We start from the raw sequence: 25,775 nt of genomic DNA on the forward strand, positions 1-25,775 counted from the left end.
TTCCATACTTAAAAGTTGTTGCCAGGTTTTTTTTAGCATTTTAGTGACCCACTGTTTGTATTCATGCAATTTGTACATGTGCTCTTAGTAAGTCTTACCCCATCATTCAAATTTGCTAACACCATAGCTGAAGTGAAAATATATCAGCTTCCATCTATGAAAGTTGTTGCCATGATTTTTGCAGCAGTTTAATGATCGACCGTCACCGTTCTTACTTGTAAATGTGTACTCCCTTCAGTATGTTAGCATTCAATCAGGTATTCATACATCTCAGCCGAAGTGAAAATACCAGCTTCCATCTATGAAATTTATCGTAGGGGTTCCAAATCCCATAAAAATCAAAGGTATGGTGTGTGTTAAACTTTTGCCATAATTTTAACTCGACCGGGTTCTGTTACGTGATCATTCAGATTTGCTTACACCATAACCATGATAACTGAAGTGAACTTTACCTGCAGCTTCCTTCTACGAAAGTTGTTGCCGGGGTTACTCAGTCACATCGAAAACACTAAGGAATGGTGTGTGTTAGACTTTGGCATTAAAAGAGTAAACTTTGCATCGTCGTATGTCAACAGAGGCTTTGTGCATCGATTTTAAAACTAGGACATGTAACTTGACCCCCAACATTGTTCATGCAAAGAAGGTATTTTCAGGTGCCATTTAGAAAAGTTCATGTACATTAATTGTTCGGAAATCACAGAATGAAGTGACAGAGATTCGTGCCAAAGTTTTACACAAGTAAGTGTCGGCCTGTGTAATGTCCTGCTTAATTGCGTCTGTCTCGAAGTGTGCCCCTAGTGAATAGAAAATTACCTGTATGAGCTATGCACACGTATTGATCAATCACCAGTTTAGCAATTCATTGAGCGGGGTGAGGGCAACAAAGTATTTTATTTGTATGGCCCCCACTTTGGACTAAGACAGAGAACAAAAACAGCATAGGTTTATGTTGGGTAACTTATGCAGAGTTTGGCTTGTTTAGACTGCTCAGCAGAGCTTGCACTGCCCCCAGGCCAGATTGTTATCAGTGGAATCATTGAAAGGCTCTGCAGCCTTCAATGAGGACAGACAGAACAGAAAGGGGCCAGAAGCTGTTCTCTTCTTGCCTGGTGTCCCTCCTATTTCAGTTTGATATGTAACAGTTCAGCTGATTGGTGACTTTATGTTGAGGGAGGTTCGTTTTTACAACAGCAATTGAAAGTAAAGGAGTGTCAGTCAGCCGCATCTGTAGTATAGCTGATGAAACGGAGAGTGACACTGTGTATTGACAACATATCATGCAAAGGTAAGCTACTATCAGAAAACATAGCTATTTCACCGATCGCAGTCGCTTTTCATCTGCACCCAAAGACAATGGCCTTGTTACCTGTACTAAGGTGGTAAATTTTTTAAATAATAATAGCATCATTAGGTGAATGCCATAATACCAATAGGTTGTATGTCTCCGTATGTTTAATCACTGAATGCTAACAAGAAAAGACCACAAGTCTGACAGATGTGCACTTTACCATGCCTTCAGGTGAACGCATGTAATTATTCCCTATTTTAAGGGTTTGATGAATTCACCGTAAATGATTCAATGGCAGAATTAAAGCCATTGAACAGTTTACCAGTGAACTGTTGTAAATACAATGTATCTAATATGCATATGATTTATCAAATATGGATACAATTTATGTAAAATGTATATACAATGTATATGATTTATCAAATATGGATACAATTTATGTAAAAATGTATATACAATGTATCTAATATGTATATGATTTATCAAATATGGATATAACTTATGTAAAATGTATATACAATATATCTAATATGTATTGTGTATCTAATATTTGTAATGCAAAAAAGTGTATACTGGTACAAAGTGTATAGCATTAAAGCCATTGAACAGTTTACTAGTGAACTATTGTATATACAATGTATCCAATATGCATATGATTTATAAAATATCGATATGATTTGTGTAAAATGTGTATACAATGTATTTAATATGCATATGATTCATCAAATATCGATACAATTTATGTATAATGTATATACAATGTATCTAATGTGTATATGATTTATAAAATATGGATACAGTTTATGTAAAATGTATATATAATGTATCTAATATGTACCAGTATTATGTATCCAATATACAATGTAATGCAAAAAAGTGTATAGAATTAAAGCCCTTGAACAGTTAACAAGTGAATAGTCTATACATTGTATCTAATATGCATGGGATTGATGAAATATCTATACAATATATGTAAAATGTATATACAATGTATCTAATATATGTATACAATGTAATATAGAAAACTATATACTGATACAATGGGTAGATTAAAAGCCATTGAAGTTTACAACTGTTTTATATATAGTGTATCTAATATTATTTGCATGTGATTGATCAGATATGTGTATATATTACATGAATATTTAGAATGTATAGTAGACATGTATGTATGTATGTAAACATTTTTATACAAAAAAGTATGTACTACATGTACAATGTAAAGAATTACAGCCATTGAACTGTTATACATACAATTGCATACAAATTGTCCAATATGTATGTATGAAAAATGTGTGCATGTATATATGTACAATATAATGCAAAAAAAATGCCTACTGGTACAATGTGTATAAAATGTATATGCAATGTAGCTAATATATATATATTTATACACACACACACACACACACACACACACACACACACACACACACACACATGTTGTATATACATACAAAATGTAATGCAAACTGTGTGTACACTTTGTATCCTTATATAATTTGGATGTGGTATGTTTCATTTTTAGGAAATGTCACCATATGTTGTATGCCTCCAAGTAAACACATTTGCCATTATCTTTCTAGGTTTCACTTTCAGAAACTTACGACATTTATTAATAATTTAGTGTCAGGAATTGAAGCCTTTGTCATTTCTATACGGTATCAGACTTCTGTATATTTGTCGAACACGCATATATCGTTCTAGATTTCTGTAGCAATGGAGTATAAAAAATGAGCTTGAATTTCCGAGTAGCTTAATATCCAAGTGACTAAAATTTTAACAAAAGGTACAAGTTGTTTTCCAGATTTCTAAAACTGAATATAAATGTATGAGAATGTAGACTTTAGTTTTGGAGATATCCTGTGTTACCAGAGTGTCAGGATTCATATTAAAGTAGCAATATTTTTTGTCCGTTTCATTGTTTAAAAAAAAATAAATCATTGCAATGTTAAAATAAAGACATTGCAACCAAACTTGTGGCATATTTAATTTTCATGTTGTCTATGAATGGTATTAATGTTGGATTATTGTACCATGTAAGTGAAAACAGAAAAAAAATCACATTGCCTCTAGCCTAGGAACTTGGATATGTGGCTTGACAGACATTGTCAGAAAACAGTGTCCTCTAGGTGACATGTTTTAGTTTGCAGAATATGAATTTTAATTTATGATTGGTGAATTAGCGATGAAATGTGTTTTGGAAGTGATGTAATAATACCAATAGATGTAGTTTCACTTTTAGTCTAGTTCCTATACGACATGTTACGAGTACTACCATTATGTCCACTCACATATAGGGAAAGTCCTTATTCTAACACAGAAATCTGTGCTACCCCTGACTGCATTCATATAAATATGATGATGTTCTGGTATCCCCACATGATTTTAGTTTCAGACTGGAGAGGTGGAATTCCGTTAATGAGCAATTGTCTAAAGGAACTAACCAATTGCAAATATCTGTCAATTTGTGATGGATTACTACTGACATGTGTCTTTTACCCTTTGTCCAGCAGGGGTGGCACAGATTTCTGTGCTAGAATAAGGACTTTCCCTACATGTATATGTGAGTGGCGATGATGGTGGTAATCATAATGTGTCGTATAGGAACCAGACTAGTTCACTTCCTGACATAGTGTTGTTTGTCATCATCTAGATTGTCAACAGATGTTCGTGCCTTTTTGCTACATTTTAAAACTAAAGTCGTTGCCTAACTCCGATCTTGAGCAATACTATAACCACATACTGATCAGCGAGTGCCAGAGGTATGTTCGTGCCTTTGGCAATCACATTTCCTATAAGTACGCATTAGTATCCAGTGCTACGGAGCGAGGCGACGACTTTGATTAAGATGAAACATAGCAAAAAAGGCATGAATGACTGTTGACAGTCTAGTCATCATCTTATGTCTTTCCGTATCAAATGAATTCTCTTTGTAGAAAAAGTTGGATGACAAATCACATGTCAAATCTGTATATTTGGGTTTCATTGTTAGTTTCAACATGAATAAGTTATTCAAAATTTTCAAACTACAGGGGAAAATATGTACATGTTTTTTTAAAGCATTCCCTGCAAACACAGTAAGATGCATTCAGGTGAAATGAAATACAAGACGACACTACACTTTGTCAACAATAGACAATATGTTCTAGCAGTCATTTGAGATTTAACATTGTAATTTACAGGAAACCAAGTCAATGAAGTCTAGACTGAACCCCCCTGATGTACTGTAACTTTGCTTGCAGTTAAAGCTGAGTGACCTCAAGAATGTATCTTTGTTTAGTATGAATACTTGCTTAATTGCAACATTGAAAATGAACCCTGGCTAAATTGCAACACTGTCTGTGGTGAAACCTGGCTAAATTGCAACATTGTTTTAATTAACCTTGGCTAAAATAGAACATTGTTAGCAATCAGCCCTGGCTAAATTGCAACATTGTTAGCAATCAGCCCTGGCTAAATTGCAACATTGTTAGCAATCAGCCCTGGCTAAATTGCAACATTGTTAGCAATCAGCCCTGGCTAAATTGCAACATTGTTTTAATGAACTATATTACAACACTGTTCATCCCTTTACCAAGTTCTTAGATGACATCATGGGTGATTGGATGCCACACATTTCTACAATATCAATGTTTACATTTTAAATCTGAAAGAATTTGTAGCATTTGTAAATATTCAAACAATGTACTGATAATGTGATAATGAATATGTCAACAATTTAGGAAAGAAAGTGCCAGTCAGGGACAATAGATAGATAAGTGGGTAGCTGCAACCTTGTCTGTCTACTACAGGTATTCGAAATTTGCAAATTTGTTTTCAAGTCTACATCATGAGAAGAAATCACAGAACAAGCAAAGGTTGGTTCTGAGATGCATGGCATGAAACGATGTCCCTTGTAACGTTTAGGCCAGTTTCGTCTTTGATAGAATTTTCATTCTACAATGATAGAAAGACACGTTGACCACATTAATTGTGAGTGATGTCATACACCAAATAATAGAGAAGGACTTTTAGCGCAAACATAAACAAACCCCCTGCTTGTATAGAATACATGGCATTGTATAGGAGACACCCACTGCATATTGGAACTGACAATACATCTATTATGAAGTTTCACTGTGGTTTCCCCATCAGCATTGCTGAGTAATCTGTTTGTACTATGGCAGACTGCAAGGAGTGTGATTCTGCCCTCATTAGCTTTCACTTTGAGAGGGGGTAGAGGGATCTCTTTGTGAAGGTACCCTGACATGATAGGCTGATGCCAATGTTGGAAAATGCTTTTTACCTAAGGGTTCAGTCACTACTCATCTATTGACTCAAAGTGACAAGGCCCCATAGGTCACTCATATTTTTCCTGCCTGAATGAAGAAATATAATAGGAATGATATCAAATTGTAGTCTTGAGGTTATTCATGGCATCGAATGATGGAGGATTCAAAACCATGGAAAGCCTCTAGACAAATCATAATTTCTACCTTGTTCTGCCCATCAACTCTTCTCTGTCATCATTTAGTGACAGGTATTATTCATTACTCACCATTTTCACTTCCTTTGAATGTTTACAACATTTTTTCCAGGATTCCAAAATGTAAACATTGTTATTGTACGGAATTCAGTCATTTGTTGTCTCACAAGATTAAAGTGCTCATTTAAAACATGTCAATATATGTTGTAGACAGTTCATTGTAGTGTGTTTTACATTTACTGAACATATTTATGCACCTTTCTGTCCAAATTTTAAAACTCAACATCTAAAATAGACATGTATTTTTGTAGTCTGGAAGATACATCATGTTGCTCCGTCTCCTGTAAGAGGGGCTGACCGATGTGTGAGTGCACCCTGTCTAGTCTAGAGTTCTAAACTGGTACAGTATTACGTATTAAAAACTTCATTACTTTACGAGTCTAGTCAAGGCAGTTGTTCGAGCACATATTTCTGTGCTCCCCCCAACTGTGTTCATATAAACATGATGACGTCGCATCCCCATGTGATTTTAGTTTAAACAGACTGGAGGTGGAGTCCTGGTTGGACATTTGCATATCAATGCAGTCCGATGACGACAGCCTGTCCATTTGTGGTGGATTACTACTGACATGTCGCTCTTAATCATGATTTGCTCACTACAGGGGAGCACCACAATTTAACACCTTTTATAACTGCCTTGACTAGACTGGTAAAGTAATGAAGTTTTTAATACGTAATACTGTACCAGTTTAGAACTCTAGACTACACCCTGTCAGGTGCTAGGTGTACTGTACAAATTAGTTTTGGTGTTTCTAGCCCAGAGACTTACGAGCTGACTTGGAAATGTTCTTCTTATACTGTCAAGCCATAACTTGCCAAGTCAGCAGACAGGTATCCTAGTCTCATAAGCTAGTGTTAGACTATCTCAAGAAGCTCTCTATATCAAGAAAGCTTCTTGAGGTAGTAACACCAAGACAAGTCCCTGGGTGAGAGAGCTTGAGATAGTAACTCCAAGACAAATCTATGGGCTTTAGAGCTTCTTGACATAGTAACACCAATACAGGTGCATCTCAAGAAGCTTTCTAGCCCAGAGAGTTGTCTTGGTGTTACTATCTCCAGAGACTTTTGATGTGGTTTACTTATCTCAAGAAGCTTTCTACGCCAAAATGTTCTAGAGAATATTTGAGAAAAAAACAATAAAATTGCAAAAAATTATGAAGTCTCATGAGAAATAGTGGATGCGGAAATTGACATCAACTTAAAAAGACAAAAAAACCCTGTTCTTCCAATATGTAGTGGCTGTACATCTGATAGGAAGAAATAAACAACACAGAGACCATCTGGAAAACAATGGAAAACCTGAACTAGACACTCACACAGAAAAAAATATATAATAAAATAAAACAAAAAATCTACCTACCCTACCTATTCTAAAATTGAGCATAATCGGAATCACACAATTTTTTTTATTAGGCCTAAGGTAAATCCATCATGAATGTTACATCGTTTGTAGCTTTGTAAACTTGTACCGTCAACACCGGAGTGGACATGTTTCATTTCCATGGTGTGGATTCCCAGGGAAGCCATTGTAGAAAATGATAGGTACATACCCAGAGGTGAAATGCTGTCATCAAAAGAAATGTACCGTGAACTTTTAATTTAAAAGTAAGAAGGAAGCTGTAGAAATGACACACCTAGAAAGAATAGTATTTGATAATATTTTAGTCTTTAAGTAGTAGTTGTGAACATGGAAATCCCAAGACTAACATAAAAAAATGTGAGAAAAATTCTAGAGTCGCCATGCAAATGTGTGAAATACAGAAAAAATAAGACAAATGTATGCTGTATGTATATTCAAAATGGTTGCCAGGTGGTGTTGTATGTGTAACGATGAACACAATTTAAGATATCTGTCTCCTCGGAAGTGAGTCGGTGACTTCAATATTATCGTCAGTTTTTCATCACACACACACAAAGAGCAGAAGCCATAGCTTAACAGTCATGCTGAGTTGGAAATTCTGTTGTAGATAGGATTTTGAAATAGCGGTGCATTGTCTTTTGTGATAGATTGATGTTGTTCAAATCACACTTGTCGTAGACAAAATACACAAGGCATACTGCATAGTAAAATAGCCTTTTCTTTACAAAACTTTAGCAAAATAGTCTTTTTTGTCTCAAATTTTGATAGGCTGTTTACGGTACTGACTGCAATTCTGATAACTGTTGTCTCCTCTTCTCGAAAAGGTGAGAGCAAGAGAAGATAAGTGCTATTGAAGTCAGAGTCAGTGTCATAAGAAGATGAGCAATAAGTCACAGTCAGCTCTCCATAAACAGGCAAAGATTTCCTGTTTGTGAACTATCGTACATTTCCTTTTTTTTTCAATTGTAGATAAGTATAACCACTTCTAATATAACATTTTCATACCAAGTTGTTACTAAAAATATTTTATTTCACTTTCATCTAAAATTGAGTAAATCTAAGATACAAAATCAGCTATAAACATAACTTTTATGCAAATTTTTTTTTGAAAACATAGTTTGTTTATTATCGTCTATTTGAATTGAGATGGTCCAAAATGTGACAGAAAAACCAGAATTTATTCGTTGATAATTTGGTGGGAATGAACTGGTGAAAGGTGAGATGAATTTGGTGTGTGTGGTTGCTAGCCCAGAGACTCTCTACACCAATAGGAAGATAGCTAGCTTCTAAAGAAAGGCTAAAAATCTCTCGGTTATATGGCTGCAAGCAGTCACTTTTAAAGTTAACTTTTCTGCCAAGATATTTGTGTAAGGTACTACTTTTACTTTCATCTAGGATAATATTGAGATGGTCCAAAAAGTGACAACAAAATCAGAATTTGTTCACTCTTTTTGGTGGGAAAATGAACAGGTGAAATGTGATGTGAATTTGGTCTATTTTACCACAAGTTATTCATAAAGTGCAAAGATACTTCGTTTATTGTCATCTACAATCACATTGAGACGATCTGGGAAAAAAATGACAAAAGAACTGTAATCAATAGTGGCAGTAAAATGAATGAATGAAGGAACCGAGGGACTTATTAATTTCATATCACTTTACATTTAATATATAAATCACATTTACATTTCAAGTTATTTGTAAGTATTTCTTTATTTTCGTGAATTGGGAAGAAAACGAAGAATCTTGTTCAATAATTTTGGTGGTTAAATGGATAGTATTGATTTTGTCTGGTGACTGTACACTGTAATTGCATTGATTTCTGTAATTTCATGTGAAATGGAATGCTAAAAAGTGCCAAAAAAGCATAATTTTATAGAACAATTTTGTATACCGATATCTACTTGTTTATTTTCATATTGAATTGGTATAAGTGCTAAAAAATTCTAAGAAAGAATTCAGTGATTTTGGAGGGAAAGTGAAACGCAAGATACATTTCACTCTGTGACTGCATGTACATGTACACTGTAATTACATGCATTTATCTATCTACCATGTATATCTATACATATATCTTTTTAACTTGTGCAAACACCTTTCATCTCAAACACTTTGACCGTTCTATAATTGAAAACGGCATTTTTCTGATAACGTATCTGAATATTTATATATTGATATCGTAGTAATGTAAATCGTCGTATTTCTAGCATGAAGTGTGTCAAAAGAGAGGCGATAGAATTGATGGGAAATATTAATGACTCTTTATTTAGAAATCAATCTTCATATCATTGTGTAGAAATATAGCGGAGACAGCCAGCATGAAACAATACTCTGTCTTCAATTCTGCAGAATACAGTCACCGAATTCTGTCGGCATATTCTCAATGTTTTTGTTCGATATCAATGATAAAGTAATTCATCTTAGCTAGACAGGAACATCTGCTGCAATATCAGACTGAGTCCATAAACTCAAAAATCATTTTCTAGCAGAATTCAAGTGCTATTATTAAATGGGAAGGTATTATTTTTACTGGCTCCAATAGTATTAGTAACGGCCACATCATCACATGATTTGTATTCTCCAGTTTATGACTGCATGAATTTAGATGGGGTATTAATTTTCATGACACATGCCGATAAGGTAATATATCATTAGCATACACTTGGTTTGGATGCGACAGATGCGTTTGTCAGTTGTGCCCACATGTATCATACAGTGTATTCAATGTGTATCACTTTGTAGACAATGTTGCCTGTATGTATTGATAGTGCTTTAATTTAGTTACCTCCAGGAATTTGCAGCTGTCAGTATTGTCATGGAAAATACAAAGTTTCTCTAGGGAGTCGTGTAGAAGCCTTCATTTGACCTTTACTATTGTTGGAATCAGTGCCCTCTTCACAGGAGATGATCTGCATTGTCACAAATACTAACTTGAAAGCGGTTAACTCTAAGCGCGAGGTGAGTGCTTTAGCAATATGTTGTGTAAAATACATGTACATTTGTCTACAGTGTTGCATCGGCCTTTGTACATTTTATATACATAGTAACATTTTGTAGCAAACTGGGTTCAGATTCATCAATTTTATCTCTACCATGCATCATCCTGTAATTTTATACATTTTGTAAACATTGTTAAACACTGTAGCAGGAATGTAGTGATTTGATACATTTTGTATACATTGTAGCATGACTGGCCTGAATTGATAGATTTTGTATACATTGTATTACTGTGTAGCTCTGACTTTGTATACGTAGTGAGTGAGGGTAGAATCGTGTATCCGTATAGATTGTGACATGTTACAGTTTAGTATGACTGTATTCAGTTCACACGTTTGTAAACACTATCGCTGACAAATAAGGCTCATGCATTTTGTATAAAATGTAATACTTCAGCTTGTCTGATTTTATACATTTTGTATAAAATGCATTATCGTAGCAGACCTGAGTACTAATCTTCATACACTTTGCAAGCATTGTACATGTAATATGCAAGCTACCGCGACCGTATCATGGTTTGATACTTTATATACATTGTAACGATCTTGGACTGATGTTACACATTTTGTTTACATTATAATTTTGTATTTTATAAACTTTATATACATTGTAGCAACCTTTCCTGGATTTTGGCACTTTGTTTACTCAATTTTGTATTGTGAGTACTATATTATATACATTGTAACAATCTTAGGTTGATTGTGACACATTTTGTTTACATTTTAATACTTTGTAGCAACCTACATTTTGTACAGTAGGTATATATAATTAGCCTAGGGACTTGGTTATCTAGCGCGACATATACAGCAGATTTTGAAATACCGTTAAACGGTTCTGTTTGATACAACCACGCTAAAATCAAAAGGAAACTGCACATGCTACACTTTAAGTAATAGCAAGATCACAATTTATTTTTATGTGTAGTCTGAGTGAAATAAACCATTTAAACCAATGTACTGCAACAAGATGCAGACATGCAGGCACCAATATGTTGATGTCTGCATTTGATGTCTGTAGGATTGCGCTTTTGTTCATTTCATTTAGACAAAATGTAGCAAGAAACTGTATTCATTCAATCTTGCTATCTTAAAGTGTAGAATATATAGTTTTGTATTGGTAGCATGTACAGTTTCTCATTGGTAACATGTACAGTTTCTTATTGGTAGCATGTACAGTTTCTTATTGGTAGCATGTACAGTTTCTTATTGGTAGCATGTACAATTTCTTAATGATAACATGTAAAGTTTCTCATTGGTAGCATGTACAGTTTCTTATTGGTAGCATGTACAGTTTCTTGTTAGTTTCTATGTGATTGTAGCAAACAGAGCTGCTGAACAGTAATTGAAATCTGCTGTACTGGCTCATGCATGTACTGATGAATGACATTGTCAACCATCATCATCAAACTATCATTTTCAACCATTCTAACAAGCTTAGGTCTAATTTCAAGAGTATATTAACCTTTTGTGACTTATCAGAACAATATGAACGACACACGACAATTGGGGCAGCTTCATCCATGTGTAATCTGTGTCAACTTGGTCATCAATGCAATTTACAAAATGTCTACATCTAACTCAGAAGAAGAGTTTCTCAACGGCATAGGTACTTTTAACACTGGAATATCTGATAACACTTCTTTATAGATTTTTGTGGTATTCCAGTTGATATCATTTCCGTGCCTTCATCATCAAATTCGCATTGATACTACCGAAATCAGATAACATATAATTTATAGATTTTGATGACACACACAGTGGAATCTGTTGCCTTTCAAGAGTACAAACTTTTTTCTGTTTATGATGGTTCATGATTCAAAAATACCACAAACATATTTAACAACAACAACAACAACAACAACAACAACAACAACTACAACAACAACAACCCTCTGGGTATGACTTGAAGGAAAGCACTACTAAGAAAAGATGTGGCATAGTAAAGCCACAGTTTAAAACATACATGTAATGTTCACTCACAAAGCTGCAGAATGCACAATATATACACATTTGGGATTTAAATACAATTTATGTACAAAATAATTGAAATAGAGTCATAAAATAAGACAGTCATAAAAGACATTTATGGACCCTTTTTTACAGGGACTTATTCAAACATGATGAAAATACAAAATGATCTTGGCAAACACAGTAATGGCTTTTTTTTACTGCTCTGTATTTGATGTGAAATACCGCTTCACAAATAGTGTGTTAGGTGTACCACCCTCACTGCAAGGGGCACTCATCAGAGACAGTTCTCAACTCTGATATTTAGTCACAAGATTGCCTTAGTGCTTTCACAGGACTGACTTGGTTGTAAACCATATAGAGTCATTGTTGCAGTGTTACACTCTAGAGTTCCCCCAGAGCAAAAAATATTATCTGACTTCAAGACTTGCACGCTAGATATGATACCGTAGTTACAGACTATAATTGCCAAACCGTCTCTAGGGTTCTTTTTGAAATCATGTTTTTCAGTTTGGCCTTTTAAGTCTGGATTACTGTCAACTTTGTGTGATGAAACGTATAGAAATTTTTTAATGTATAGACTTCAAGTTTGTAACAAACCTCTTCTACAAGTATGAAAACAGTGTGTCTTCTCATTTTACCTGTGACATTTTTTATTCATCATAGCCTTAGAATAACTGAAATCGTGTGTCTCAGTTCGGCCTTTTTAGCTCAGATTTCTGTCAAATTTGGATGAAATGTATAGAAATCTGTAAATGAGTAGACTCTCAAATTTGTAACGACACTGTTGTGCACGTTTGAAATTGTGTGTCTTTGCATTCTACCTGTGACATTACTGTATATTCAACACAATTATAGAACGTCTGAACGGAGGACCACCGTTGAATGACAGTTTCAATTACTGTTGAAGTCTATGTGTATTGAGATGAAAGCCCACAGAATAGAGGAAATTCCACAGCTCTAGAGATCAAACACAACTAACAATTTCTAGGCAGGACTTGATTGAGGGACTGTAGACTTCTGTTGGTTGGTTGTGAGTGTAAAGTTTAATCAGTGCACAGGATATCCCGTGTAAGAAGAATGAATAGTGTATCTCTGGTTCAAAACTATTTTCTAGTGTCTCCTCAATCCATGTCATCGAAATTTCGTATGTCAAATTTATTGTTTACTTTGACTATCAGAATATGTCATGTAGTTCAGTCCTGTCAGTCTTCTCAACCAGTAGTAGTGAAGTAGTAGCTCATAGTGATAGTGTAGTTTAGTTCCTATACAGTATTGTTACCATTTATACCTCCGCTTACGCTCACATGGTTTAGCTAGAAACAAAATAGCAGCCAGACTACTGATCACAGTGTGGCAGGAATGTCATATCTCACATTTTCTACTGAACCAACACTGGGTGAATATGTTGTTTAGTTGTGCCCTGGTAAGAATCATATTTGATTTTTAGGTCCACACCCTAAAATCAGCACACACACACATCCCCCCCCCAAAAAAACAACAACAAAAAACAAAACAAAAAACAATCGCAATTCCAATCTGTTACTTTAGTGTACTACTTACACATGAAATAAACTCTAATAGTAAACACATACAGTGACTAATTTATATTGCTATTTTTGCAGTCTTTCAGTGAACAAATTGTTGGTTATCTGTTCGAAAAAAATAATGCTCCAGTTACAGGTAGTGTAGTTTTAATCAAAGGTGTTCAATCTATGTTTTTGGAGATAGTTTATCAGTATATGAACCCAGGACAGGCTTGTTTGTTATTCAACATTGGTGTCACATTAGTGTTCCTACAAATCATACACATTAATAACAAAGACATCTGTTGTAGGATTATCAAAATTTTTTCATTATTTGGGGATTTTCTGGTGTAATACTTTATGCAGCATGTTGCACATTGTACAGGAAGTTTATGTTTGTTATTTTAATACTATTATCCAATATTTTTTTTTGTTCAGGCAAGGAAAATATGACTGACCTAAGGAGTCGTTTTCACTACGAGTCACTAGACCAATAGTGACAACCCTTAGGTCACGAGTATTTTTCGGCTGAATGAAGAAAAATATTAGAGAATAACATAATTATACCAGTGCCAGTAATATCAAAGAAAAATCTATGAAAGTAATGACAATTTTGAACGTTTTGACTCATATTTCGAACACAGCAGAACCAGTGACGTAGACATATGCCTGTCATTTGCATAGACATGCGTTGTCGTGACGTAGAATGACCAGAGTATATATTCCGTATTTTTTTGTTGTAAACTTGTGCATGGTAGAATGATCATTGTATGTTTTCTATACGTAGTGTACAAGCATCGTCGCAAACCACGACTGTTTTACGGTACCGTTCTTAATGAGTCGGTTCCTACTGGAAGTGTAGCGAAAGAAATAATAACTCTGGTTTGTGAGAATGTGTACAAGGGGAGCTTTCAATGTTGGTCAGTTGTTAAACCTTAATATTATGGATTATATTTGAAAAAGTGTAGTGCAGTGCTTTTGTGCTTGATAATTGTACCTGTATTGTGTTTCTGGTGGTTTTTTGTCCCAATAAAATGACAGAGATATATGGTAGAATTTTTATCTTTTCCATGGATTCAAAATTTTATTTCAAATTTTTTTTTTTAATGGCAAGCTTTCAAAAATATGCAGGAATGTCAGGTAGATTTTGTCTGCAAATTAGCAACTCATTACAAAAAAGTACTTTTGTGACTTCTTAAATTATAGAGTGCACATAGTTTCTCAAAAAAAAGTGGTGTTCTCAAGGCCCTTTCAGTAAATGGCGCCCTCTACCGGGGTGTGTTGTACATTGAAATAAGCGTCAGAGCAATCACGTAAACAAATACAAATGTAACATGAGATTTAATATTTACAGTTCAGTAGAAAAGCTGGTTTAGTATTTGTTGATCTGATTAAAAAGCAGTTCTTTCTAGAAAAGCAAACCAAATTTTTGTTTATTCTCTTTTATGTTGACCGTTGTTTTGTACGTGATTGATATTTACTCAGATGATGATGGTCGGTGTTCTTTTCTGAAACAACTGCTTGTTAAATTTCTGTGCAAATCTCATCAAGTTGCCTGAATCGTGCTTAACCATGAGTAATCAGAAACCTAGAGGTGACGACAAGAATACATAAAGTGAAGATGCAAACATTTGATGTAGAAGACATTCAAAGGATTCGTGTTGCTTTCTTTATAATATCTATCCACGAACTTCTTGCTTGTAGATTTTGACTATGGCCTCTTAATATGTTCATGGACAGGACATACGGTAGTAAAAATCCTTTTTTAAAGTGCAAAGGTCTAGGTGCTGAATATTATAATCCGATTTTTAGTGTTCTTGCACACCTGGGCTTCCATTGCCCCTATTTACTAAACAGTAGATGTCGTTCACTCTTGAGTCCTAGCTTTCTCTTGCTTGTAGTTTGTGACTGTGGTGAGGTCAGTTGTTACCATGTCACCATGTTTGCATATGTGATACTCAACACTATGTTAGCACAACCTCGCTATCAGGTAGATATCTCTCACTGAAAATCAAAATGACACCATTAGAGTCTTCGACAATATAGAAACACACATTTGTATCTAGAGTGTAAAAATTGTGTCAATTTGATTACCTTTTTACCAGATTTGTTATCAGGAATTCATACATAGTAATCACTTCTTTATTTTCTGTCTAAAATTAACCGTTTTCAGAAAAATGAAGAATTTTGTGTTGATAATTCTGCATATACATGTAAATAAGAATGTTAAGGGTTAATGGGGTTATGATGCTTTGCCAATACATATGAACTACAGGGATTTTTATAATCCACAGATACCTTTACTCCTGAACTGAACTCAACTGAACTAAATTGAACTCAACTCAAGTGAACTCAAAATAGTTCCTTTTGAAGCAAGTTTATTCAGAGAGACTTAATTTGTTGTTGAGACTAGTTGACTCAATTAGCCCAGAAACAATTAGACTGTGGTCTCAATGTCTCAAGTGTGCCTTTCAAACCATATGGTCAGAAGTTTGGAAGGTAGGGTTGAGATAGTGAGACCCATGTGATTTGAACATCTTGATTTGAAAGTTAGACTTGAAACACTGAGACCATGACAATTGTCTATGGACTAGTTTGTTCACTAATTATCAGCAGTGCTGAAATCATGACAAGTGACCTTTGCAATCATCATCAGAATAGAACTTTGTCAGCAATCACTTAGCCACCAATAAAATATCACCCAATGCCAGGCTTGTTTACAGGTCACATGACTCAACATGCAAATCACATGACTTCAGTTCTGTGGTGGACTTCCCTGGCCTTGCATGAAAGCTCCAATGTTCATTGTGACAGTTATGCAAAAGAAACCCACTGTAAACTGAGGCATGGCGACTGTAAGTCGATCGTCACTATTACGTCAACTACCATTATACACAAAATGTATTCCCAGAGGTGTTGTGTTTTTTATATAATTATTCCTCGATGTGGAATACTGCATATTGCAGGTTTGATAAATCCAATTAATCTTATTAGACCGATTGGTATTCTGTGAAGGATGGGTGTGATTTTATTGACCCTTCCTTCATTTCTTGGAAGTCCCCAGGGTTTTATTCCTCGATTTGGATTACATGTACGTACATATATGTAATGTTCACTTCTATTTTCAAGGGATGGAGAAACATATACTCTATATTTTAATTGTACCAAGTCAAGAATCCAAGCTTTTCACAAGTAATCATTGCAGTATGCTCATAATTTTCTTAGTTCCAGCCTTCACTGTGATAAAGAGTTGTTAATATTCAAAATGTTTGTGATACATGTTTATTAGGGACTGCATTATTTATAGCCTTTACACATTTATTCAAGAATCCAAGCTGTTAATTCTCTTTTAGTTTAAGAAAATGTCCACAAGCTTTATAATAGCTAAGAAAATGTCAATATGGTCACACCATCGTTCTGTACAGTACTGTGTGAGATCATATCATGTGGCAGAGGTGGAGTCCTGGTTGGACATTGCCATATCACATCAGTCCTAGAAAAATGAGAAAGATGACGACAGCCTGTCAATTTGTGATGGAATACTGCTGACATGCGCCATTCATGCTTCACCCACCATGGGGTTGAACCACAATTAACGCCTTGAGTAAAGGGATTGACCAGAGGGTATAGTATGAAGATAAGGTAGTACGGAATATGGTCTGTCAGGAACTAGACTATGGCAAACCAGGGGATAGCCAAATCTCTGAGCTGTGGTGTAGGTTTACTAGTTCTTTCCCCATGTGAAACATTGAATCATTTCAAAATCAAAACCGGTTCTCCTGTCCCCACATGTATTAAATGTGTTGTGAATTGATGTTGTTGAATTGATTCGAAAGTACCTCAGGCATCATCGTAAACCACAGTCTCGTTAACGCCACCGCCCAAGACGTGTTGCCAAGAGACGCTTTACTTCATTATTTTGCAGTGTTGTGGAAGAAACAACAGTTCTTGTTTACAAAAATGATCTCAAGGGGTTGCTTTCAAACTAATTTGAAATGCATTATTTTGAAACCATTTTATCGATTCAAATACATTGCTCAGTTTCCTCAGGCTCATGGGGACAAAAAAAAAAGATTTTGAACCCAGCAAATCGATTCAGAATTGGTTTTAAATCAATTCAGATGGGGACAAGGTTACTGCATCTCTACTTACTTTAGTTTGACTATCACTGTCATGTCATTTAACTTTGATGTTATCCAAACAGATCAAAGTAAAACCTGCAGACTACATGTAGTCTTATCAAGATCTATTTTAATAGAATACTTGAGTTTAATTTTCTGAAGTAGAAAGCAGGAATGAAATGGTCTAATTAAAGCTACTAAGAAAACATTACTGGCCCACAAACTAATTACAAAGTTATTCAAATCTAATAACAGTAAACCAGAAAGACCTGATCTGGAAATCTCATTCTCTAATGTTTTTCTACGGTTTTGTACAAAAATGAACTCGAGGTCTTGCTTGTTGTGACATGCAAATGTACACAAATACAATACTTGTGTATTAAAGGGAACCTTGTTACTACAAGTAATATGTACATGTATAGCCATAGAAGGTGAGAGACACGTCTATAGTGTAGCTAAGACTTATCGTAAACTAAAGCTTCTTTATGGCACCATCCAAGATGCATTGGTATTCACATACACATTCATGTACATTCATGTATTCACATATGCGAATTCGCCATTTTTATATGGCAACATGGAGTAGAATGGCAAGAAATAGGTGAGAATGGAAATTGTTGGAGGAGAGCTTCACCCAACATTGGATGAACATAGCCTCAGCTAACAACTACATGTAAGATGCACGGCACCATCTTGATTTTTCAGTGCATCAGACGAAAAAATAAATGTAAATGGTTTGCAAAAATGCCAGGTAGCTAATAATGTATGGCTTCTTTGTGTTTATTTGTACACATGTATAAATAATTAACATCAGTGTGCCCTCTAATGATAGCAAAATTTTGTTGTGATCAAAATGAGAAAAAATGTGATTTCTTGGGAACACTAAATTTTGGTGCGTCACTAGAAATTGTAAACGTCAGTGGCACGTCAAATTGGCTTAGAGGGCACACTGATTAACATATTATTTACAAAAATATAAATAAACAAGTTAGAAACGTGACATTTCAGGCTTAAACATTTAATTTATTTGCACTAACTTTTGAGGTATGAAAAGATACATTTATAAATGTGAATGATTTTTTGCGAGAGTCCTGTGCATTCAGCATTGATGCTTTTATTTTGATTGCTGCCCTTAAATAATTTATAAATGACAATGCAAGGAAAAATTAAAATAACATGGTTAAATTGAACTGGTTTTCGCCTTACTCATCAGATTTTGAATAAGATTTGACATTTAAAGACAATTCAAAACAAACTATGTTAAAAGTAATATGATTTATTAAACAAAACGCTTCTACCTAAACATCCGATTCTAATCAGATTAAAGTAATTCCATACATGTACAACTGGACATTGCCAGTCAAAGGGATAATTGTATGCTGACACTAAAGAAAGAAAATTAAGATGCAGGGAAGGTTAAAATTGTCGTTTACTTCGTCTTGTAATTAAGTGTGTTCTTTCTTGTGATAAAAATCACTGAAATAGCACTATAAATTACCTCAGGAAGGCAAGTGCAAGGACAAAACGTGCACTTCAAGTTACAGTTGCTCTTATGTTGTATTCCCTACCTATCATTCTATTTGCTATTGCTATTCTTGCAAGCCCGAGAATATTTTGCCATTAATCCAACGATAATAATAACCTGAAGCTCCTGGCAACGTGTCTTGTACTGAGGCTGTTTTCTTTTACAGAGATTGAGCAAACGACAAAAATTGTTGTAAATCAAAATGATCGAAACTGAGATTTCTTGAGCATTCTCACAATTACAAAGGGATGGGGAGTTCAACGAAATAAATTTCCTACTTGCAGTTGCATTACTTTTAGAAAACAAATCGCAAATGTTCTGGTGTCGTACCTCCCCAGCCATCGCATCAACAGCTAGTCTTGACTATGTTGTCAAGCGGTTAATGTAGCCACATCCCCCAAAGTCGTTATCTAGAACCCTCTAGAGTAAATTTACATAACCAATATGTAAATAACATGCAAATTAGTACTACAAGTTTTACCTTATCTAGTTTATAATGTGTGTATATTTACATACTGATTCATTTGAATAATGACAGTCAAACCAGTTGCCATGGCACACTGTGATCGACCAGGGTATTAGGTGAAATTTTCAATCCGTTATTATTACCTTTGACAATGTAATCACGACAAGCTGTTGATGCAAGGTCTAGGGAGGTATGACCAACTAACGATATATCTCAACAGTGCAGTAAACAGGCTATGAGGGCTAGGGAGGTATGACCAACTAACAATGTATCTCAACAGTGAAGTAAACAGGCTATGAGGGCTAGGGAGGTATGACCAGCTAACAATGTATCTCAACAGTGAAGTAAACAGGCTATGAGGGCTAGGGAGGTTTGACCAGCTAACAATGTATCTCAACAGTGAAGTAAACAGGCTATGAGGGCTAGGGAGGTATGACCAGCTAACAATGTATCTCAACAGTGAAGTAAACAGGCTATGAGGGCTAGGGAGGTATGACCAGCTAACAATATATCTCAACAGTGAAGTAAACAGGCTATGAGGGCTAGGGAGGTATGACCAGCTAACGATATATCTCAACAGTGTAGTAAACATGCTACAGAAAAATATGAAGGAAACAGAAATTGTATAGCATTTACAACCTTAGAAAATTTGCTTCCGATAGCTTCCCCTGACATAGTCTCGATTTGCATATATACTACCATGGTATAACATTAACACAGAGGTCAACAACTCTGTCAAAATCTTGTAGCATTTTTTCCAATGCTTATTGCGATGCCTGGTTTCTCAAATTGCAGTTTGATGTTGATGTTTTCCATCTGCATGAGTGAACAAACCATAGTTTGATGTAATATAGAAACAAGTTGTCTTAGTAGATTTGATTATATGAAATTTTGTGTTGGTTAAATTGTATGTGATTCTGTCCTGATTTATGTGTAGTTCTGTATAGGAGAACGGTGTGGTTCTAAACTAGAATGGGAAGCTCAAAATCCACACAGCATGCTCAGATGCAAAGGATTATGGGATTATATGTAGTTATCATAATACCTATCTGTGGAGATCGATAGAATATCCGTCCTGTAATATTGGTTATAAATGGTAATGTTGTTCATAGTTTTAGAATTCAATTGTGTTTGACCATATTTCCGAATCCCATAATCCATCATTCAAGATGGCGGGTCTGCACGTTACCTATTACTGTTTGGAGTTATGCGAATCATGTGTAGTTTCTATCTGATATAATGTGGGGTTCTATTTTGAATTATGTGTAGTTCTATAAAGAACTACTCCTAAGATTTATAGAATACATGTGCACCGGCCTCGCTCTCTGGAATTACATGTATTTGTATCTGGCATTATTTATGCCTAGAATAGGCCATTCCAGACTGCAAACGGGAAATTGAGAATACAGTGCCCTCGCTCAAATTGGGGGTATGTCAAGAGCGTCATTTCTTGGTATTATGTAGAAATGTATTACTATTAGGGATGTTTTCCGTATTGTTCAGACATCAAGGAAAGCAGCAGTGCTATATGATTAACCAAGTAACCTATACCATGTATACCCCCAAGGTACATGCAGACAGGAAGTAGAGCGCCACCAAGGTACACACAGACAGGAAGTAGAGCACCACCATGGTACATTTTGGAAAGATCCCTTAGACCTATTAATATTATTGTAGTTCTGTCTGATATTACACTTATCTCTGGCATTACCTATATACTAAAAATGTCCTTCCATCATGATCTGCTAGCATTACTTGTATGTATCTAGCATTCTATACCCGCAGTTCTAAATCACGTTTCCAGTTTGATCTTGAATTAAGTGTGATTCTATGTAGAATTTCTGGTATGTGTGTATCTGAAATCACCTAAATGGAATTATGTTGAGGTTTTATCTTGAACCATGTCTGGTTCTTGAAGTACGTGCAGACAGGTAACTCTTTCATATCTCAGTATTATAACTAGGTGTTGTTATGTCGTGTACACTTAAATGTACAACCAGACGTAGATATATTAATAGACAGTGACATCAAACCTCCCTCGATGACATTCATTTGTTGAGTTTGTCACACTGTCTTACCATAGTAAGAATAGATGAATGTGTTCCCCCTGCCGAGGAGGTCATGTAGTCGCTATCACTCAGCCATGGTTCACCGTGTTTTGCCCTGTTGCCTTCCACGATTTATAACTACAGTCGGAGTAGGTGGGATCATAAAATAGAAATGTAAATTTAGCGGATTTGCATATTCATCATCAACATGTATTTTTGGTGTGGTAACGTTAACATGCACTGGTACAGTGGCTAGTGTGTGAGGAACATGTCAATTTGGTGAGTTAACATTATTTTGATATTTATAAGTGTATGTTTCAGTTCCTCATTCTCGTAAGCTATTAAAGTATATTTTCCTGCTGATACGTGATGTCTGTAGGAATTTTAACACTGTATTTTCATTATACTTTGTTGATTGGTATTATTTTATCTATAAATCACCTATTCAAATGAAGTATAAAAGTACCAGCATGTGATGTGTATGTTAGGGCTCGAAATTAATAGTAGTCCTACTAGTCCTGTGTCCACCGACTACCAATTCCTGTATTTGAGCTTCCATAATTTACAGTTGTTAGCCTACTCAGGCTATCACTAATGACAATGGAAGATTTATGGACATGAGTGTATTTTAATAACACACACATTTCCAATAGAGAAACTCTGTTTTCAGTTCAAAAATATGGGATTATTGGTCACCATCCTTGGGCTACCACTTTTATAAATTGGTAGCCCACTAGGACTACCAAGAAAAAAAGTTAATTTCAAACCCTGCACACAGTGATGATGAAATTTCTTGTTAGATTCTTACCACAGTTATACATGTAAATGCTGTAAAAGATGAACCATAAACGCATCATGAACAATTCATAATGAAAATAACCGTTTATTGGCCTTTCCAAAGGTATTAAAATTTAATAGGGAACTTGCAAACCCGCCATGTTGAATATTGCATCATGGGAAATGTGATAATTACGACTGATCATAACTAGGCTAGGAGGTTTTACTTCCCCAGTGATGTTAGGGGTGAAGGACAAGGTCATAGTATATGTATATAGTATCCCTAATAATGGCAATTGGAAGATTTTTACTAATATTTTGAGCATGCCACAGGCTGTAACAAAAATACCTTCTTGTACATGAACACAATGTACCAGTCTGGTAATTAGTAAAAATAAGTAGTGACTAAAATTATATATACACACATACATTTTATTTGGTTCACCAAACTACACATGTTTTTCTGACCTTTATTTCAACTTTAATATGTTGAATTTATGTTTGCCTTTCGTATCTCAATTAAAGTAGAACTAATCAAACAGGACTTTGATTGAAAGGTAAAGTAGTTATATCCAGATTAGATTTTTAGATGACATAATAAAAGTATAATAGTTCATAAATGAGTTTTCTCTCCTTAGATTGTCATTATTCATGAGATATTTGACTGTACTTGTTACATCGTAATTAGTCATTTAAAATGTAATCAGAAAACAGAATTAAATACTTGTGATGGAGTTTTAGTACACCATCATTAAGAGTGGTGCTGTGTGTGTGTGTGTGTGTGTGTGTGTGTGTGTGTGCATGCGTGCGTGCGTGCGTGCGTGCGTGCGTACGTACGTATGCATGCATGCATGCATGCATGCATGCATGTATGTATGAATGTATGTATGTAATTATGTGTGTGTGTGTGTGTGTGTGTGTCTGTGTCTGTGTATTTGTCACCACTGTCTTCCATTTTAGACTTCAGTTACACAACCTATTCTTACTTACAAATTGAAGGCAACATTTTGGTTTAGAAGTTAATTTATACATGTTACCGAAGTTTTATGGATTTTCAGCCCCCTGTAATATTTTTAATGTATATCCTTTAGCATTGGGGTTAATGGGGGTTTCATATACAGTAGAGGCAATATGGCATGTTTCAAAATTTGGAATTTAGTATGTATTTGCCTATCATTCATATACACTGAGCCATCTATTAGTTTTTAATGCAGATCTGGTAGTGTTGGGGTTAATGGGGGTTTCATACGCAGTAGAGGCAATGTGGTGTTTTTCAAACGATGTGATTTACGGTGACTTTGTGACATTACATTTTCGATATCTGACCTATTTTTATCCAGGGTTGAAAGGAAGCGATAAATCATTCGCTGTGAATTCAAACTTCTTCACTGTTAAAAAGTTCATGTCAGTTGTTTTACAGCTGTTATAGCCTGAGCTTGTAGTTTGACATAGTACCATCAAGTTCAGTCATGCCGACTTCAAAGTTTTATCCTAATCACCTCGTTAGCTTTCTGATTAAAGTTTAGGTGTCATAAACAGTTCTCAGGTAGATCTTCCATAAGGCCTAAAAAAAATTGTTTTGTTCCAGTTACCCGACCCCACGTTATTTTTTACTGTCGACCCAAAACCTTTTTTACGTATTCGAGAAAAAAACAATAAAATTGCAAAATAGTGGAGTCTTGGACGATGCTGTAAAGAGGCCGCTTGTTTTATGACAGCGTCCATGTATTTTCTGGATCATTAACCAAATACAGAGCAAACACTGTTAAACCAAGGATTATGTGCTTCATTTAAGATAAAAAACTAGTGGCCATTTTCACTGAAGTTGATATCTTGTCTAATCCAAACTGCATGCTCATTCTTAAAAAGCTGTAACATACAATCTTGTGGCCACTCTCTCAACTTGATATCAACTTGAAAAATTTCAAGTATAATTTTCAAGTTTATGATGACAAATTTAATTTTATACAATATTATCAACTTTATATTTATATTTTGTCTTATGCAAAACTACATAGTCACTTTGTAAAAGCTGTAACATAAAATCTTGTGGCCAGTCTTATTGGACTTGGTATTTTGTCTAATCCCAAACTACATGCTCATCTTGTAAAGGCTGTAAGATAAAATCTTGTGGCCAGTCTCACTGATCTTCATTTTTTGTCTACTCCAAAGTGCATGCTCATTTTGTAAAGGCTGTCGGACAAAATCTTATGGCCAGTCTGTTGATCTTCTTTTTTTGTCTAATCTAAACTGCTTGCTCATTCTGTCAAGGCTGTGTCAGTGTAAGCTTCTAAAAGTCGTGAATGTCAAAAAGAGATCGTAAGTGTGGACAGGCAGTGATTACTGTGCATTATAGACACAAAAATGGAAAAAAGGAAATAGTGACGGCTTCCTGTGTTTTCAGAGAAAGTAGCAATCAAAGAGAGTAGCACTCTACACTCTAGTACATGGACATGCCAACTTTGAATGTAAATGTCCTGAATACAGCAACTGTGCTATTACTGTACATACAGCTCTGTCGCAGTGCAGTGTGCCCTCTTAAGCCAATTTGATGTGCCACTGACGCACACATCATTTCTAGTGATGCACCAAAATTTGGTGTTCCCCTATCTCTTACTATGTGGTGACCAGTGTGCCCTCTAAGCCAATTTGATGTGCCACTGATGTACACAATTTCTAGTGTCGCACCAAAATTTGGTGTTCCCCTATCTCTTTTTTTGCTGGTGATTACAAACCAAATTGTTGGTACAGTGATAATCACACATTGTATCAATTGAAGGCCACATCATTTCTGCTCATCATCTTCTAGACGAGGTCATAAGGAAACAAAAAAATATAATTAGACATGAAAGTGGATACGTTCTTTGATTGCTTTAACCAGGATTGGCCATAGCAACTGTGTTAGTACTGCTACAGTAGTTTTTCCATGGTTTGAATACACAAAAATCACCGTAAAGTCATCACTTAGAACTCTGGCTATTCACTGTATTATAAGTTTTGGTCAGGTTTTTCAATGCAAACAGATTTGATTGTAATTGTTCATTAGTCAGATATTTATTATGGGTCAGTGGGCTCCTTTGTGAAAACCTGAGATCCTTACATCACTGCAGTGTGGACATATCTATAGCCCAGAGACATGTGTTGAAATTACCTTAGGTAGAGAGCTTCTTGA

General features: G+C 35.2%; 1 protein-coding gene across 1 annotated transcript in view; it reads left to right on the forward strand.

Annotated features, from left to right (window-relative positions):
• The first annotated feature begins 1,174 nt into the window (after window positions 1-1,174).
• The window catches only part of LOC144451497 (D-glucuronyl C5-epimerase-like), a 63,656-nt gene continuing 39,055 nt past the window's right edge, over window positions 1,175-25,775 (forward strand). Inside the window, exon 1 of the mRNA XM_078142363.1 lies at window positions 1,175-1,285. The gene's annotated coding sequence lies outside the window, so the exon portion shown is untranslated. The remainder of the gene's footprint in view (window positions 1,286-25,775) is intronic.

Source organism: Glandiceps talaboti, chromosome 21, assembly GCF_964340395.1.
Source record: "Glandiceps talaboti chromosome 21, keGlaTala1.1, whole genome shotgun sequence".
Taxonomy (NCBI): Eukaryota; Metazoa; Hemichordata; class Enteropneusta; family Spengelidae; genus Glandiceps; species Glandiceps talaboti.